A 16,049-nucleotide genomic window follows, 5' to 3' on the forward strand; every position below is an offset into this window, starting at 1 on the left:
ACGGGTTATAAACTGCGCGGGGGGAGGGGAGCCGCCGCCACCGGCCTCCACTTCCTCCCCTGCCCGCCCCAAGCGGCGGCCGCGCGGTGGGCGGAGAGGGGGCGAGCCGGGAGGAAGCCGCGCCGCTCCCGGGCCGCGCTCGGGGACCCCGCGGGCGGCCGGGCCCGACTCCCCGGGAAGGGGCGGCGGAGACCCCGGCCCGGCCCGGCGCGGCCCGGGCTCGCCCGCGTCGCGGCGGCGGCCCGGCCCCCGGGAAAGTAGAGGGAGGAGAGGGGCGCCGCCGGGGCCCCCGCTCCACAGAGGGGGCTCCGGGACACTCGGGGCGCGCCCCTCCCCGGCGCCCCACCTGCTGCTTTGTCTCCGCGCCCCCTCGCCGGCCCCTCCGTCCCCGGGGCCCCCCGCGCCCCCAGCCCCGACCGCGGCGCCCGCCAGCCGGGCCCTGGGTGCCGGCCCCGCCGGGGTGGGAGGGGGCGCCGGCCCCGAGCCCGGACACCTGCCCGCGCGGACGGGGGACACGAGAAGTTTGAGGGGCCCCGCGCCCCGCCGCCCGCGCCCGACCCGCCGCCGCGGCCCGGCCCGGCCGCCGCCGCGGGTGTTTTTATTGATTCCGAACAATGGGCGCCTGTCCGCGCCGCCACGTGGGCCGCGCCGGGCCCTCGCCCGCCCCCGGCCCCCGCCCCCTCCCCGGGGTTTGTATTTTTTTACCTTTTCTCCTTTAAAAAAAAAAAAAAGGAAAGAAAAAAAACTTTCCCGGACCCGCCAAGTGTCGCGCGGGGCCCGGGGTCGGCCCCGCCGGGCGGAGCCGCGGCGGGCGGGAGGCGGGGCGGCCGCTGCAGGCGCCGCGGGGTCTCCCCGGCCCGGACGACGGCCCGGCCCGCTCGCGGCGCCGCGGGATGTAAATACGGGCTTCCAGAACAAACGCTCCAACACAAAACAGAAACACATGTGCGGCCCGCGGCAAGCGAGCGCGCGGGGGCGGGCGGCGCGGGGCCCGGGGCGCGCGCGCCCCCTGCCGGCCGGCGGACCCCGCGGCGCCCCGGGCCCCGCCCCGGCCCCGCCCGCGGCGCCCCCGCCCCGGCCCCCGCCCCCCCCGGGCCGCGCGGGCCGCGCCGCCCCCACGCGCCCCCGGCAGCCGCGCGGCCACGGCGCGCCGCGCGCGGAGCCTCCCGGGAGGCCGCGGGGAACGTCGGGCGGCGCCTCCCGGCCGCGCGGGCGGGTCACCTGAGGACGCCCGGGAGGGAGCGACTCGCCCGCGCTCCCGGCCGGGACGGGCCCGCGCTGAGCGGCTGGAACGCGGGGTGAGCGCGGCGGGAACCCGAGTTTCCTTGGCCGGGGGTTGGGTCCCCGGGGCGCAGCGAAGGGCGCTTACATGGTGGCGGCACAGAAAGGTTTGCCCCATTAATGAGTTAATCCGTGGTTAATTTGGAGGCCAGGGAGGCGCTGGAAGCCCGTGCGGGCGCAGTTTTCATTTTTGAGGAGTGTTTAGCGAGCCCTCCGCGTGCACGGCACGGAGCGGGTGCCGGGGTCCAGGGAACAAGACGTGCGTGCTCTCACAGGAGAGATAATTCGGTAGTTCCTGTGATAAGTGATGGGGTTCAGGACACGTGGCCTCCAGAGATTGAATCTCGAGCATATGGAATACGATGAGCTGAGGGAGTCGTGGAAAAAACGGCAGAAGCAGGAACGTCACTCTGACACTCCCCCCTCCTCTAAAAGGCAGGTCATGAACTCCTCAGGTGAGAGGTCCCTCTGCTCACCTGGAGGGGAGGCGCATCCTTCTCTTTGAAGACAAGGGAGAATCAAGAACCCCTGCTGGATGCCCCCAGTCTACTGCCCCTGCCTCTGCCCAGCCTCTCCGAGTGCTCCACGGCTGTCCACGCATCGTCAGCCTCCCCTGAAAATACACAGGTCCATTTCTCTGGATTTTCATTTCCCTTACAAAGGCTCCAGTATCACATAAACCTTATATTAAAGTTATATGCTTTTGTCCAGTTCATCTGTCTCTGTTGCCATCATTTTCAGAGCCATTCAAGGACCTTAAGGGGGGCGGGGCGGGGGCGGTCAGTGTGAAGGAAAACTCCTGCGTAAAAATTGCAAAGTGACACCTAAGTAGGATCATTACGGAAGGGACTTTGTCCTCGTCCAGGGTCAGGGAAGGCATCCCCATGGGAAACTATGCCAAGTGACAACTCACAGGATGGACAGATTGCCCCAATGGACAGGGCTTAGGAGACTGTTCAGGGCAGGTGGAGGGGACAGTACCCAAAAGTCCAGGGATCTTGGGAACATGCCCCCCAGGAGGAAAAGTGTCCTGCGGGGCTGGGTGAGACGAGCCATGTGGCTAGAACTGAAGAAGCAGGCAAGGGCTAGCTCATGCACAGCCTGGTGAGCACCATCAAGGGCTGATCTTTGCTAGAAGATCTTGGTGGTTCACCCTGGAAGGGGTTCTAATGAGACTTGCTTCCCCCCCCTGCCCTTTCCTTCCTAAGGTAGGATGGTTCGCTTTGGACTCCTACCAGCGGTTTTTACCTGCGTCCTTTTCTCTTAGGCATACTGCACAAGGAAGCTGCTGCTTCGGGCGACCTCCTGAAGATAGAGCCCTCAGATATTCGAAATTAGTGTCATTCATTCCTTAATCATTATAACAAGAAACAGAAATGAGGAGGCAACAAATGGCTACAGGGAGACAGAGAAGCCAAGCGCCCAAATCAGAGGTATTTGATCAAAGTCAAAAGTCTGTGTTCTGGGGAGCCAGGAGTACTTATGCAAAAGAACTTTGGAAATGAAAAATCAACTGGTACATTTCAGAGATTTTCAGAAAGGTCAAAACAAGGAATAGAAGCACCCTTTGAAAGCCTCTTCTTAATAGACCCGCATTAAGAAAGATTTAGGAGATTAAACTTGGCTGCTTTGATAGAAAACATACATAGAACCAACCAGAAAAGAATTTCTCCTAAATATGCCATCAAGTCCCCTTCAAGAAAAGACATGCAGCTGCTTGTCGGGCGGTGGTGTTTGGTTGGGTGTTTATCCTCCCAACATCCTGTGTGGCCAATTAGGAGCGGTACTGATGGTACCTTTAGATTCCAGCCAGCGGGTCTTTCTCTCTCTCTCTCTCTCTCTCTCTCTCTTTTTCCTCCTTCTCCATTATAAAGCTTTCTGCCAGCACAGAGGACACAGGCGTCAGAAACACTGATGCAATGAGACGCTAATATCAGATTGCATCATATGATCTGAGGTGCGGTGCCCCTGAAACTGGTTTTTCTTGCGCTTGTGCTGCAGTAGAAAAGCACTTGGGGTAGAACACCCCAGAACTGGCCCTACTTGTCAGCTGGCAAAAGTACTTTTTGCAGCGACAGATCTCGATTCCACAGCATCATTCTCCTAGGGAAAACCAAGGTGGCTTCCTGGCTGACATGGGTGTAGGGCAGACATTCATCATTCATCTGAGGTGTGTCCTGTGCTGCTTATGTAACAAATGTTACCTAAGGAGGTGCATCCTCCAGGCAAGCTGGAAATGACACTTCCACTCTGGAATGTATATCCCTTTAACTGAATTGTATCTTCCTTTAATTGAGCGACTTCTCTGGGCACAGACTTGTTTGGTGCAAAACCCCAAGAGGAAAAAGGAAAGAAAATCTGAGGTTTCCTGAACTGGCATTGGGTAAACACTTCACAAGCAGCACTGCGGAAAGGTGGCTTCCAACTGTCAGCCTGCCCTCCCTAGGACCCACAACAGCCTACCGGGGCCTCTTCTGGTTTGCAGGACAGTTAGAGGTCAAGCTCAATTAGGCTGCTTTTGAGAGGTTCCTCCCAGCCGGGTGTTGCTGTTCCACTTGGGCACAGAAAGCTACATCCCCAGTTGCAGGGTTCATAGTCTGAGTCTGGTCTAGTGTTTATAAAAAATGATCGCCAGTCACAGGAATGATGCCACGGTGGTCTGTGTCTGGTTAGGATGAGGACAGGATGTTGGATATCTGGTCTTCCAACATGGTAGCCTCCTTCACAGGTCGCTGCTGAGTGCCGGAAATGTGGCGGGCAGCATTTTGCTGTCAGGGCACTGCCACTGGGCTCAATGTCAGTGCATAAGACAGGGCAAGAGTATCTCGTTGATAATTTTATTTATTCAGCCCATGTTGAAATGCTAAGATTTTTGACGTATGATGTTAATGGGTATCAAAGTTAACTTCACCTGTTTCCTTATAATTTTCTTCAATGTGGCTACCATAAAATATATCAAAAGACACTTAAAAGGGGGGGCTTCCCTTTTATTTCCGTTGGATAGCACTACCTACAAAAATCAGGGCTGCAAAACCAGGTATTTGCTCTGTACCCAACAGTTTCTGTCTCTCTTCTCGAGTGTCCTCCACCTGTTAAATGGCAAGAGAGAGTTTGGGTGAAATTTCTCTGGACTGAACATTCTCTGATCCTGAGAGCAGTGGTCATTGGAGATCCCTGTCATAGTTTCTGGGGGAAAAATGTTTTCTGGAAGGGTAAGATACGATAATCCTATTTCTGCCAGAGAACCATGTGATTTTAGAATCCAAAGGGTCTTTAAATATTAACACTGGACTTTCAAGACCCCTAAGTCGGCAAACCTCCTCCTGGGTTTATCCCTCCAGAGCCCAGGCCTTCCTGGCATACAGTAAGCTGTCAGGATGTGTTTGTTGGCCTATGTAATATCCAGATGAAGGAGCCCAGAGAGACTCTGAGACCACCTCAGGCCACACAGCTGGCAGGTAGGAGAGCCAGAAAGGACATAGCTCTCTCGACCAGCTCAGGAACCCCTTGGTGTGGCACCTGGACCAGCAGCAACGACATTACTCGAGTGTTTGTTAAAAAAACACAAAATCTCAGGTCTCACCCTGGACCCTCTGCATCTGAATCTGCATTTTTTTTTAAAGTTTCTTTTTTTTTTAATGAGTGCTTTTTTTAAAAAAAAAAAAAAAATATTTATTTTTATACAAGAGCTGGGGTACAGGCCAGAGCTGCAGAGGCTGCAGACAGCTTCACAGCGCTGCGCTCAACCCGCTGCACCACCGGGGACACCCTGAATCTGCATTTTTAACAAGACCACCCAGGTGATATTTATGTATTTTGAAGGCTGAAAAGTGTTACTGAAAGTCAGAAGATGTTTCTCAAGGAAAGTCACGTTGCCCATGCCTTGTGGCTGCCATTCAAGACCCACTGCCAGGGAAAGCAGGAGCAGCATCCCACACACCAACACTCACATGCCAGCCTAATGAGGACTGAGATGCAAGAAATTCAACAAATATTTACTGAGCCTCTTCTGTGCCCAATAGCTGGTATCAAGGTACCTGCTTCTCTTCCCGATGGTTGGGGGGTCTTACATGTCCCTACCCTTCAAATTTGTCTCTTTCCAAATTTTCCCCTTCCCAAATTTACCTCCCACTGGTCTCACTACTACTACTTTGGTACAAGAGATTCTAGGAGTAGTTTAACATGAAAACAAGCCCACCTTGTGTGGTAAATCTAATTTTTCAAACCCAGGAAAAATAAGATCAATTTTACCTATGTCTGCAGGCTCCCTTGTGACCACTGGCCTCTCTCCGATCCTGCACACCTGTTTGCACATTTGCCTACTTGCGTTCACCTTGTGTCCCTGGTCTATGACAGAAGTACAATATATGAAACTGGTCTCTAAGCAATAGCACTCCCACCATTTTTTTTAAAGATTTATTTATTTATACATACAAGAACTGGGGTACAGGCCAGAGGTTTGGGGGTGTGTGTGTGAGAGGATTCACTAATGACAGAGTGGGGAACAGAACAGGTGGATCGACTAAAGTACACTGCTAAGGAGAGCAGCGGGCAAGTCAGGAGAGGTCTGCTGCACCATGTGGGTAGCTCCCTGGCTGGGGATCGAACTCTTGCTGCAGTGGCTGCGGATAGCTTCAGGGGTTGCGTCTTAACCCCTTGCACCACCAGGGAAGCCCCTCCCACCATTTTTTAAGACTGTCCCTCACCCAAGCTTGCAAATACAAGCCCTCTTCAGCAGAGTCCATGTGCCCAGCAGTGGACAGTATGGGTTTGGGCTTTGAGACTAGAGAGAGAGAGACAGACAGACAAACTGATGAATTGCAGGCTGACAGATGTTTGCCTAGCATGGTTGTGTCATGGGGCCCGGCAGCCAGGTGAAGTCAGAAGAAGAATTTGAATGGAAAAGAAGAATCAAGGCTTTGGACTTAGCTGCAGAATTAGGTCATGTGCCTGGAAGGTTAGTGATGACACGAGAAGGAGTGCAGCCCGCCTGGTGGTTCGGGTAGCCTGGGGGCTGAGAACTCTTGCACATCAGGCCTTGTCATGGCATACAAAACCATGACAACCCTTTGGAAAGTGAACAAACCAAGCCCAGGGAGCCCCTACTGGGTCAGCTTCCTGGATGGTCTGTTTTCACCTTCACCAAGTGGGTGTGTTGGAAAGGTGAAGCAAAGGGCTACTTAAATTGAACCAAGCAGTGCTGGCATTTACTAAGCACTTACTGTGTACCTGATACAGGGTCATATGCTATGTGTAGGAAAGCTTATTTATTCTTCCAGACATCCATAGATATTGTTGGTCCCTGTGTCTGTGTGTTAGGACTGCCATAATAAAAGGCTGAAGATGTGGGAGTAGGGGCTTAAACCGAAATCTATTTTCTTATAATTTTGGAGACTACCTAGATCAAGGTGTGAGCAGGGTCGGTTTCTTCACTCCATGGGATCTGTCTGTCTCTCCTTGACTTGTAGATGGTCATCTTCTCCCTAGCCTGTCACATGGTCACCACTTTGTCCCTGTCTGTGTCCTAATCTCTTTTTAAAGAATGCAACTGCGATTAAATGGTGAAATTGCTCTCAGACCCTAGAGCACAAAACAAACAAAAACATATCTAACTTTCTCTTTGAGGCTTGTATTCACAGATGCAGTTATCTGCAGAAAACACAGCCTGAGCAAGCCGAAGTGACTCACCCAGAGCTGAACCCCAGGCTGGCTGTAGCCAGGAAGCTGCAAATACAGAGGAGGGTGACTTTCAGAGGTAAGGGGCCCCCAAAAGAAATTCAAAACTCCGGTTATCTGCAGAAAAGCCTCTTTACACATCTCCATGTATGCAGACTGCCCTATAACTAGGCAATAAACTTCACCCAAGTCCACAATTGGGGTACAGGCCAGAGTTGTGGGAGGTGAGAGGATTCACCAGAGACAAAGCGGGGAGCAGAACAGGCAGATTGACGGAAATACACTGCTGAGGGGAGCAGGGGTGAGACAGAAGAGGTCTGCTGCGCCATGTGGGTAGCAACCTGGCTGGGGATCGAACTTGTGCTGCAGTGGCTGCGGCTAGCCACATAGCCTGCATCTTAACCCCTTGTGCCACCAGGGAGGACCCTTCATTCCCTTTCTTAACTGGGGTGGCAGATTTGAGTTTACCTCCTGCTTCTTTCTTTACTCAACACCTGGTATCATGGTATCAACCTCTATGCTTAGCTTCTCTGCCCATTGGGTATTGAGCTCATTGCTCGGGAATAAGGACACCAGCCATGCTGGGTAATGCGGGGCCCACCTCTGTGGCCTCATTTTAACTTAATTACCCCTTAGAGACCCTGTCACACTGTACAGTAGTTGAGGTTAAGATTTCAACATTTGGGGCCTCCTTGGTGGCACAAGGGATTAAGCCTCAGCATGATGAGGCTATCTGTAGCCTCTGCAGCACGAGTCTGATCCCCAACCAGGGAGCTGACCTACATGGCACAGCAGACCTCTTCTGTTTTGCCCGCTGCTCCTCTCAGCAGTGTATTTCAGTAGATCTGCCTGTTCTGCCCCTTACTCTGTCTCTGGTGAATCCTCTTACTCCCGTGTCTCTGGCCTATACCCCAGTTCTTATATGCATAAATAAATAAATAAATCTTTAAAAAAAAAAAAGAGAGAGTTCAACACTTGAATTTGGAGGAGGCACCCAATTCATCCTATAATCGTCCCATTTTACAAATGAGGAAAATGAGACACAGAGAGGCTGGGCCACTTGGTTCTGGGCTCACAGTTCAAGTGATGAAACCAAATTTCAACCTAAGCAGCCACCTCCCAGACTTTTTCGCTCATTGCATGTCAAACAGACCTGGCATAGGATCCGGGCAGGACAACCTCAGGTGTCAGGTGGAGACAGGAACAGCTGCTGGGCAGAAGGGTAGAGGGAAGGGGAGTCGGGAGGGGAGAAAGAAGGGGAGAGGGGCCAACTCAAGGCTCAGGATGCAGCAGGCAGTGGCTCCCTGTAAGTACAAAGGGTGCAGAGGTGGTGATCCCCTCCCCCTCCCCCTGACCTCCCCGGGGCTTAGGCTTCTGGGCTCTCAAGTGGGGGGCACTTCCTGCCCCTCCTGCCCCCAGAGGAGGCTTGTTGAAGAGGCTGGGAGAGGGCTGAGACAGTCAGTGTGGCTTTAGGTCAGTGCAACTCTTCAACCCTCTGCTGAGACTTGGCAAGGAAGAGGGGCACCCCAGATCCCCCCAAAACCTGCCTGCTCTAAATGGGTTCTGCCATCCGCCGCATCAACACAAAACATAGGAGACTTTAATGGGAAGGAACTTTAATACAATTAGGAAACAATACAGAAAAGGCGAAGAATCTAGTTTCTAAATCAAGCACCCAAAGTTACCTGTACCCTTGTGGGTAAAACTCCATCCAAATGGGACTGGCCCAAGCAAGGCCCCAAAGCCTGCCACAAGTCTGAAGCATCCTCCAGTGGGGACCCACAGAAAAGGGTCAGAAACAACCAGACAAGACCGGAAGGAAAAGAGCAAAATCAAAATCAAGATAAAAGCTGCCATGGTCACCTCCCCACGGGTCTCACCCACATCTGTGTCACCCCCTCCACGACCAAAAGACAAGCGCAGTTTCTTCACGTGTCTCTCGGCTCCATGCGCCCCCTCGAGGGCTCCTTCTGGCTCCATCCTGCTTCCCTCCTTCCTCAGTCTCCTCTGCAGCCTCTTCTCTCTCTCAGCCCCACCCTCCTGGGGACCACCCTGTTACAAGCCTACATTTTTATGCCTCAGTTTCCCTGCCGTGTAATTGGTAGAACACTTCACTGAGTACCTGCTAGTAGACAATGACTTAGTGTTTTTGACTGTTCATTAGGGTTCAATATGAGATGTAATCAATAAAACGTAGGGAATGATGATACAGTATTTAAATAGTTCTTGTGTATTTTCAAAGACTAATATGGATTGCACCCAAGCCATTGCTGTATTTCCGCCCTTGCTCCTCTTCCCCACACCTTCCTGCATTTTCTTAAATACTCCTTCTTCCTAGGACCACTGCTTCTTAGACTTTATCTTGCTCCCTTGCTACAGGAGTCTCAGCTGGGTTCTGAGGCTAGAAACAGAGAGGGTTCCTTTGGAGCAAGTAGCAATCCCCTGACTGAGGGTGAATTCTGAGTCTGGAAACTTATGAAAACACAACCTTCACTGTGGACAGCAGTGATGCTGGGCACGAAGCTGGGAGGTGCCAGGATCCAGCTTCTACTCCACAGAGGCATGGAGTCCTCAAGCCTCGGCTTTCTTACTCAGCAATTTGGGCAGTGGGAATGGTATGTGCTAAGGCCCTGTGGTGGGAAACACAGTCTGTTCTTTGGGCAAAGTGGAGAAGGAGATGAATGATTATAGACCAAGTGCTCTTAAGGTGCCAGCTCTGTAAGAAAGAGGATGGATCTGTGCCCTAGAGACGTGCCCCTCAGATGTGTACATCTGTGCTCCATAAACACTCATGCAGACATGCTCCATGCACTCTGTAGACATGCATCATGCTCACGATCCGTGAGTGTGCTCTGTGTTGTGCTGATGGATGCACACCGTTCCACACCGATCTGCACTGTGCCCTTGCATTATGGACATGCTCCATGCATACCCCAGGAACATGTTCTGCAGATGCTGTCTATGGTCCTGCTCTCTGGACACATACTGTTTGGATGTCACGCCTCCCCAGTGCGTACTGTAGACGTGCACCTGGAGAGGATTTTAGCTGGCACACAGACGAACATTTAAAAACTTCTACTTGCTATTAGAAGTGCATATTAGAAATACGTGGGTTAGGTGAATAGCAATCAAATCCAAGCTTTCAATAACGAACAATACAGTTTCCTTTAAAAAATGACTCGTGTCAGTATAAAATAGGTGTTTATTTAAAGCAAGCTATTCAGTGGTGTTTAATGGAGGTTTTGCAAAAATGTGGAAGGTAGTTCACAAAGCTTGGCTTGAGAGGCTGGGATTTGTTGCTCCCTGACTCTCTCCCAGCTGCGATGTTCCTCAGTCTATGATGGAACAGGGACTCTACTCTGTCTAGAAAAATCCATTGAATCAGGTAGTGGACAAGAAAGCCTGTTGCAGAGTACACCTTAAATCACACAGGTCTGGACCCGATCCATGGAAAACTTGGCTTTGAATGTGTGACCAGGTGTGTGCCCCGTCATCAAACACCGCCATGATTACGGGGCTTAGGGAGCAGGAAGTTGGCACCAAAGGAGGATGAGGCTTGCAGGAGGGCGCCTGGTGCTGGCCTGTCGTGTCTCGTGTGTCTGTGTGAAATACAGTCATTTCTGCATCCATTAGGGAGCTCTGGAAAGTATCATTTTCTAGGAGGAATCCAGCTCCCACCTCTGAGGAATGAGTAAAGGCGGACCAGAGAAGCAGAGTCCCCAGGGAGCAGGCGGAGGAGGGCCTTGTGTTGGCTCCACGCTGCCAGGAGCCACTCCTGACAACTAAACCACTCATTACTTTTTATCTTCTGGGGAGTTTAAATAACTATTATTATGCACACGTTTTTCCAAAGAGTGTGTTTATTACCAAACCTCACTAAATTGCTCGAGACTTGGGCTGGTTCCTCTTCCCTGCCTTGGAGGGAAGGAAGGAATTTGGTCAGGCAGAGAAACCTTTTCCTCCCACACGTCATTGCCTAATGCTCTGTGTCCAAAACAGGCAGCCGGGGACCTCTGTGTGACCAGCCTGATAGGCAGGGGGTTTCCAAATGACTCATGGCACAGCGGGGAGTGCAGGTGGCCCCAAGAATGCAGATGGGGTGGGGGGGCGGGGAAAGGAGGGATTGGGGTCAAAATCAGGGGGTTGCACTTGTATGGGGAATATAAAAATTAAAAAATAAATTAAAAAATAAAACAATAAAAAAAAGAATGCAGATGGGGCCCTTCTAGGGAGGCTGAAGGATGGACTGGAGTGGGGGACAGCGTGTGAGGGAGATGGAGCGCACAGACTCGAGCTGACCTGCTCAGGTTCAAATTCTGGCTCTTCAACTTGCTGTGTGATCTCAGACTAGTTAAATAGACTCTCTGTGCCTCTCTTCCCTCCTCTGGAAGTGGGGAGGGTGACCATGGAATATACCGGGGAGCCTCATTCTGTGGCCTAAGTGAGCTGTTTAAAGTGGTGCCCTGTAAGTGCTTGTAAAGTCCAGGAATGGACACGGCAGGTTTTCTGATCCAGCAGACCGGGTAAAGGAGGAGTCAGAGTCCTCAGTGGCTTTTTGCAGGTCTTTTATTGGGCTTACCAGGTACACAGCAGGCAGGGGTGCTGGGCGACCGGGAGGCTGGCAGGCCTCCCAGCACCCAGCAAGTCTTCACTTTATCTGGGCTCTCCCGCCTTCTCTGCTTCTCTCTCAACTTCTGCTGCTTCTTTCTCAGCTTCTCTTTCAGCTTCTGCTGGCATCCCCGTGACGCCGCCCTTAAAAGCCCAGTCTCAGCCCAGGTGAATCCCACCTACCTATGCCCACACCCTACTCCAGGTGCCCGCCATCAGGCATGCATTCAGGACCGCAGGGATCCATCATCTATCCTGATGGCGGGAGGGCAGAAAAGCCTGATACCTTTTTCCTTACCCTACAGTGCTCTTGAGTTACTATTTTCTTATTTAGAGTTTGGGGTAAGGGAGGGGCAGCCCCTGCATCCACAGACCCCGGCTAGGACCACAACTCCATGGCCACTTGCTCTGTGTCCTTGGGCCATGTACTGCCCTTTCTGGGCATCAGTTATCTCACGTTTATCAGGGCACCATGATGCAGGAGCAGGTGACTCCTCTGGAGGTGCTGGGTGACCCTGGGCAAAGTCCCTCCGGCACCGGCACCGGCACCCAGGCTGAAGGTACAAAGGGGCAGAGCCTCATTAGTGGTCTCTCAGGGAGGCTTCCTTAGAGGTGCCTGTGCCTCGGCAAACCCCAATCCCACATCAATCAGGGCAGATTCCTTTAAAAAATAATTGCAAACATCTGTCAGGTCCTTAACCACTTGCCAGGTACTTTACAAGTATGTCTACAGTTCTCAGTTAACCCTTACAAGCCCCTGAGGTCTGTTGAGTATTAGAGGGAGGAGCAAAGCACAGAGGGTGATGCAGGCTGCCTGCGGGCACACAGCAAGTTCACGGTGGATTTGAACCCTAACTGCAGTGACTTCTCAGCCTAAGCCTTTAGTTTTTGCTTTTAACTTTGATCATTATAGATTTGAGGCAGCTGCCTGGATGGTTGGAGGCATCGGGCACATGGCATCGGCACATGGTTATGACAGAAGCTTAGGAAATTTAGGGTGGAAGCTTCACAAGGCTAGAGACTAGAGGTGGGGGTAGAAATGATTAGTGAGTCATTAAACCGGCTGCGGACAATCTTAGGCACGACTGCTACAGAAATCTGTAGGTGGGGAAATGGAGAGCCGTGGGCCATTACAAAGAAACACCAGTCCTGGGCCTCCCTGGTGCCTCAAGGGGTTAAGCACAGCACTGTGAAGCTATCCGCAGAGCTACCCACATGGTGCAGCAGACCTCTCCTGTCTCACCCGCTGCCCCCCTCAGCAGTGTATTTCAGTCAGTCTGCCTGTTCTGTTCCCCACTTTGTCTCTGGTGAATCCTCTCACGCCCTGCACCTCTGGCCTGCACCCAGCTTTTGTATGCATAAATACATAAATCTTAAAAAAAAAAAAGAACCCACCAGTCCTTACAGATGAACCCACCCAGAACTTAGAAGTGATAGATTTCACAAAGGAATGAAACTGCCCCCCCCCCCCAAAAAAAAACCTCTATATAAAGATATCCCTTCTCTGGCAAAATGCATCTCTCTGCCCACCTGGGTCTATGCAGGGCCTCCTGTACTCCTTTCTCTTTTTCCTTATAAACCTGTCCCTATAAAATGCAGCCTTTGCCTGTGAGGCTACACAAACATCTTTTTCCATAGTTAATTTGAGGTCTGAGAAAACTTTTCCCCGCTCACTTGCCGAACCCCAATATCTCACCCCCACCAGCTGCGTCTTTACATCTTAGGCAGCTACAGCCTAGAATCAAAATCAGAACGTTGACACTGGTCCGATGTGTTGTGTGGCTCCCGCCACCCTCCGTCACAGGCATGGGATGTCACAAGCTCACAGTCAAGATTCGCACAATCCTGTGGCCACACCCACCTCCCTCCTCCCGGCCAGCCCTAAGCCTGTACCGATAGCCCCTCCTCCCCCTCTGTAATTTTGTCATTTTGAGAACGTTATTTAAATGAAATCATGTGCTTTTAAGGGTGACTTTTCCCCTCAGCATAATCCTTTGAGAGCCATGCAAAAATGACTGTGTGTCTCATGGCGCTTTTTTATCAAGGTATGACTGTCCCATAACTTGTTTAGCCATTTGCCTACTTAAAGGACATTTTGGTTGCTTTCAGGTTTGGGGATGTTACTGAATTGAAGCTGCTAAGAATGTTTGTGCACAGGTTTTTGTATAGAGATTTTTTTTCCTCTGGGGAAAAGGCCCAGGAGTGTAACTGTGGGGTCACAAGGTAGATGCGTAGTTGTTTTGTTTGTTTGTTTTTTAAGATTTATTTATGGGGCCTCCCCTGGTGGTGCAGCGGGCTGAGCGCTGGTGCCGTGAAGCTGTCTGCAGCCTCTGCAGCAGAGATTCGATTCCTGGCCGGCCAGGGAGAAACCCACATGGTGCGGTAGACCTCTCCTGCCTTGCCCACCGCTCCCCTCAGCAGTGCCTGTTCTGCTCCCTGCTCTGTCTCTGGTGAATTCTCTCACCCACCCGCACCTCTGACCTGTACCCCAGTTCTTCTATAAATAAATCTTAAAAAATATTTTTATGCATAAATAAATCTTTTTTTAAAAAAAAATATTTATTTATGCATAAAAGAACTGGGGTACATGCCAGAGGTGCGGGGATGAGAAGATTCACCAGAGACAGAGTGGGGAGCAGAACAGACAGACTGACTGAATACACTGCTGAGGGGAGCAGTAGTCATGACAGGAGACTTTGCTGCGCCCTGTGGGTCCCCTCCCTGGCCAGGGATCGAACTTGCACTGCAGTGGCTGCGGATAGCTTTATAGTGCTGAGACTTAACCCCTTGCACCATCAGGGAGGCCCAGGTGTGTAGTTTTTAAGAAAAAATTAGCAAAACAATTTTCTGAAATGGTTGTGCCTTTTTGCATTCCCTCCAATAATGCACGAGAGAGCCCGTTTCTCCAGGTCCTCCCCAGCTCGCCATCTGCACTCTTTCTTATTTTGGTCCTTGTAGTGGGTAAGTAGTGACAGCTCCTAGGACACCTGTTGCATCTCCCCCGTGGCTGGTGATGGCAAACATCTTTTCCTGTGCTTATTTGCCACCAGAAGTCCATTTTAGTGAAATTTCTCTTCATGTATTTTGCTCATTTTCTAACTGGATTTTTTTTAACTGCTGAGTGTTGAGACTTCTTTATATATTTCAGAGAGGAGTCCTTTATCAGGTCTGCGGTTTACACAGATTTTCTCGTAGCGTAGAACTCGGCTTTTCATCCTCTTAGCAGGGTTTTTCATAAAGCAAATTTTTCTGATTTGGATGAAGTCCAATTTACCAGATTTTTCCTTTCAGGATCAAGCTTTGACACCCCTCTGTCTAACAACCTGAGCGCCCGAGATCCCAAAGATAGTCTCCTTGCTTTCCTGTTAAGGTTTGGAGGTTTTAGGTTTTACTTGTTAGTCTGTGATCCCTATTTGAGTTAATTTTTATACAAGATGCGAGGTTTAGGTCAAGCTCAATTTTGGCCTGAGGATAGCTAATGGCTCCAGTGCCGTTTGTTCCAAAGACGACCATTTCTCTGCCTGGCGTGGACTTAGAACCACAACACATTGTCACTTCGTGTTCTATGCATCTGGGCTCCCTGTAGGATTTTATCTGAAGAAAAAAATTCCACTACTAAAATAGTTAGAAAACCGTTGAACTGGAAGACTCAGATGGTCCCCTGGCTCTAATATCTTATTAGCTCTAAGCCCTTGGGCGATGCATGAAGTTCAGCAGCCAGCTTAAAAGTCCCCCAGAGAAGGGACTCCGGGTTCCAGCCTCAGCCAAGCTCTCCTGGCCCCCTCTTCTCACCATCTGGGCCCTTCTCCCCCGAAACAGCCCAGCCTCTACCGGTGGGTCATTAATGGGACAAATGACAGCCCTGCCAGGGGCTCGGCCTGCAGGGAATGACTGGCAGTCCCCTATGAGGAGCAATTAGGAGTTGGCAACTAGAACCGAGGGGCGGAGATCAGGACTGTGGGGGGAGGGGGAGCTGGAGGTGGTGAGGCGCAGGGAGGGGGCAAACCCGACCTGGGGAGACCAGTCCAGAGGACTTAGAAGGGAAGCCTCACAGTGTGAATTTAAATACTTGCCTCCACCCACCTGTTCTTTGAGACTGGGGGAGTATTCCAGCCACTCACAGCCCCAGCAGATGTGGAAGAAGTTGCAGAGGGCCCACAGGACATGAAGAACCCCCCCTACCCCCCAAATATGTGTAGATGCACTCAATTAATCTCACATCTGAAATGGCCCAAATTCCCCCTGTGAGCAGAGAATGCCACTCTGCCATCCTTCCCAACTGCAATGAAACCTGAAGGTCATGGAGAAGGTCATGGAGAAAGTCTCATTTTAGACAAGAAAAGGCAGCTAAAAATGATGCAGGCGGAGCGTCCCTGGCACATGGCTTTGATTCTTTAAGGTTTCTGAAGCCTGTTTGTCTTCTCTCTCGGGCCCCACCTGGTGAGACATGGGTCATAGATTACTCTGCCCATTTTATAGTAGGG

This window comes from Talpa occidentalis, unplaced genomic scaffold, assembly GCF_014898055.3.
Source record: "Talpa occidentalis isolate TD23 unplaced genomic scaffold, MPIMG_talOcc4v2.1 talOcc4.9, whole genome shotgun sequence".
Classification (NCBI taxonomy): domain Eukaryota; kingdom Metazoa; phylum Chordata; class Mammalia; order Eulipotyphla; family Talpidae; genus Talpa; species Talpa occidentalis.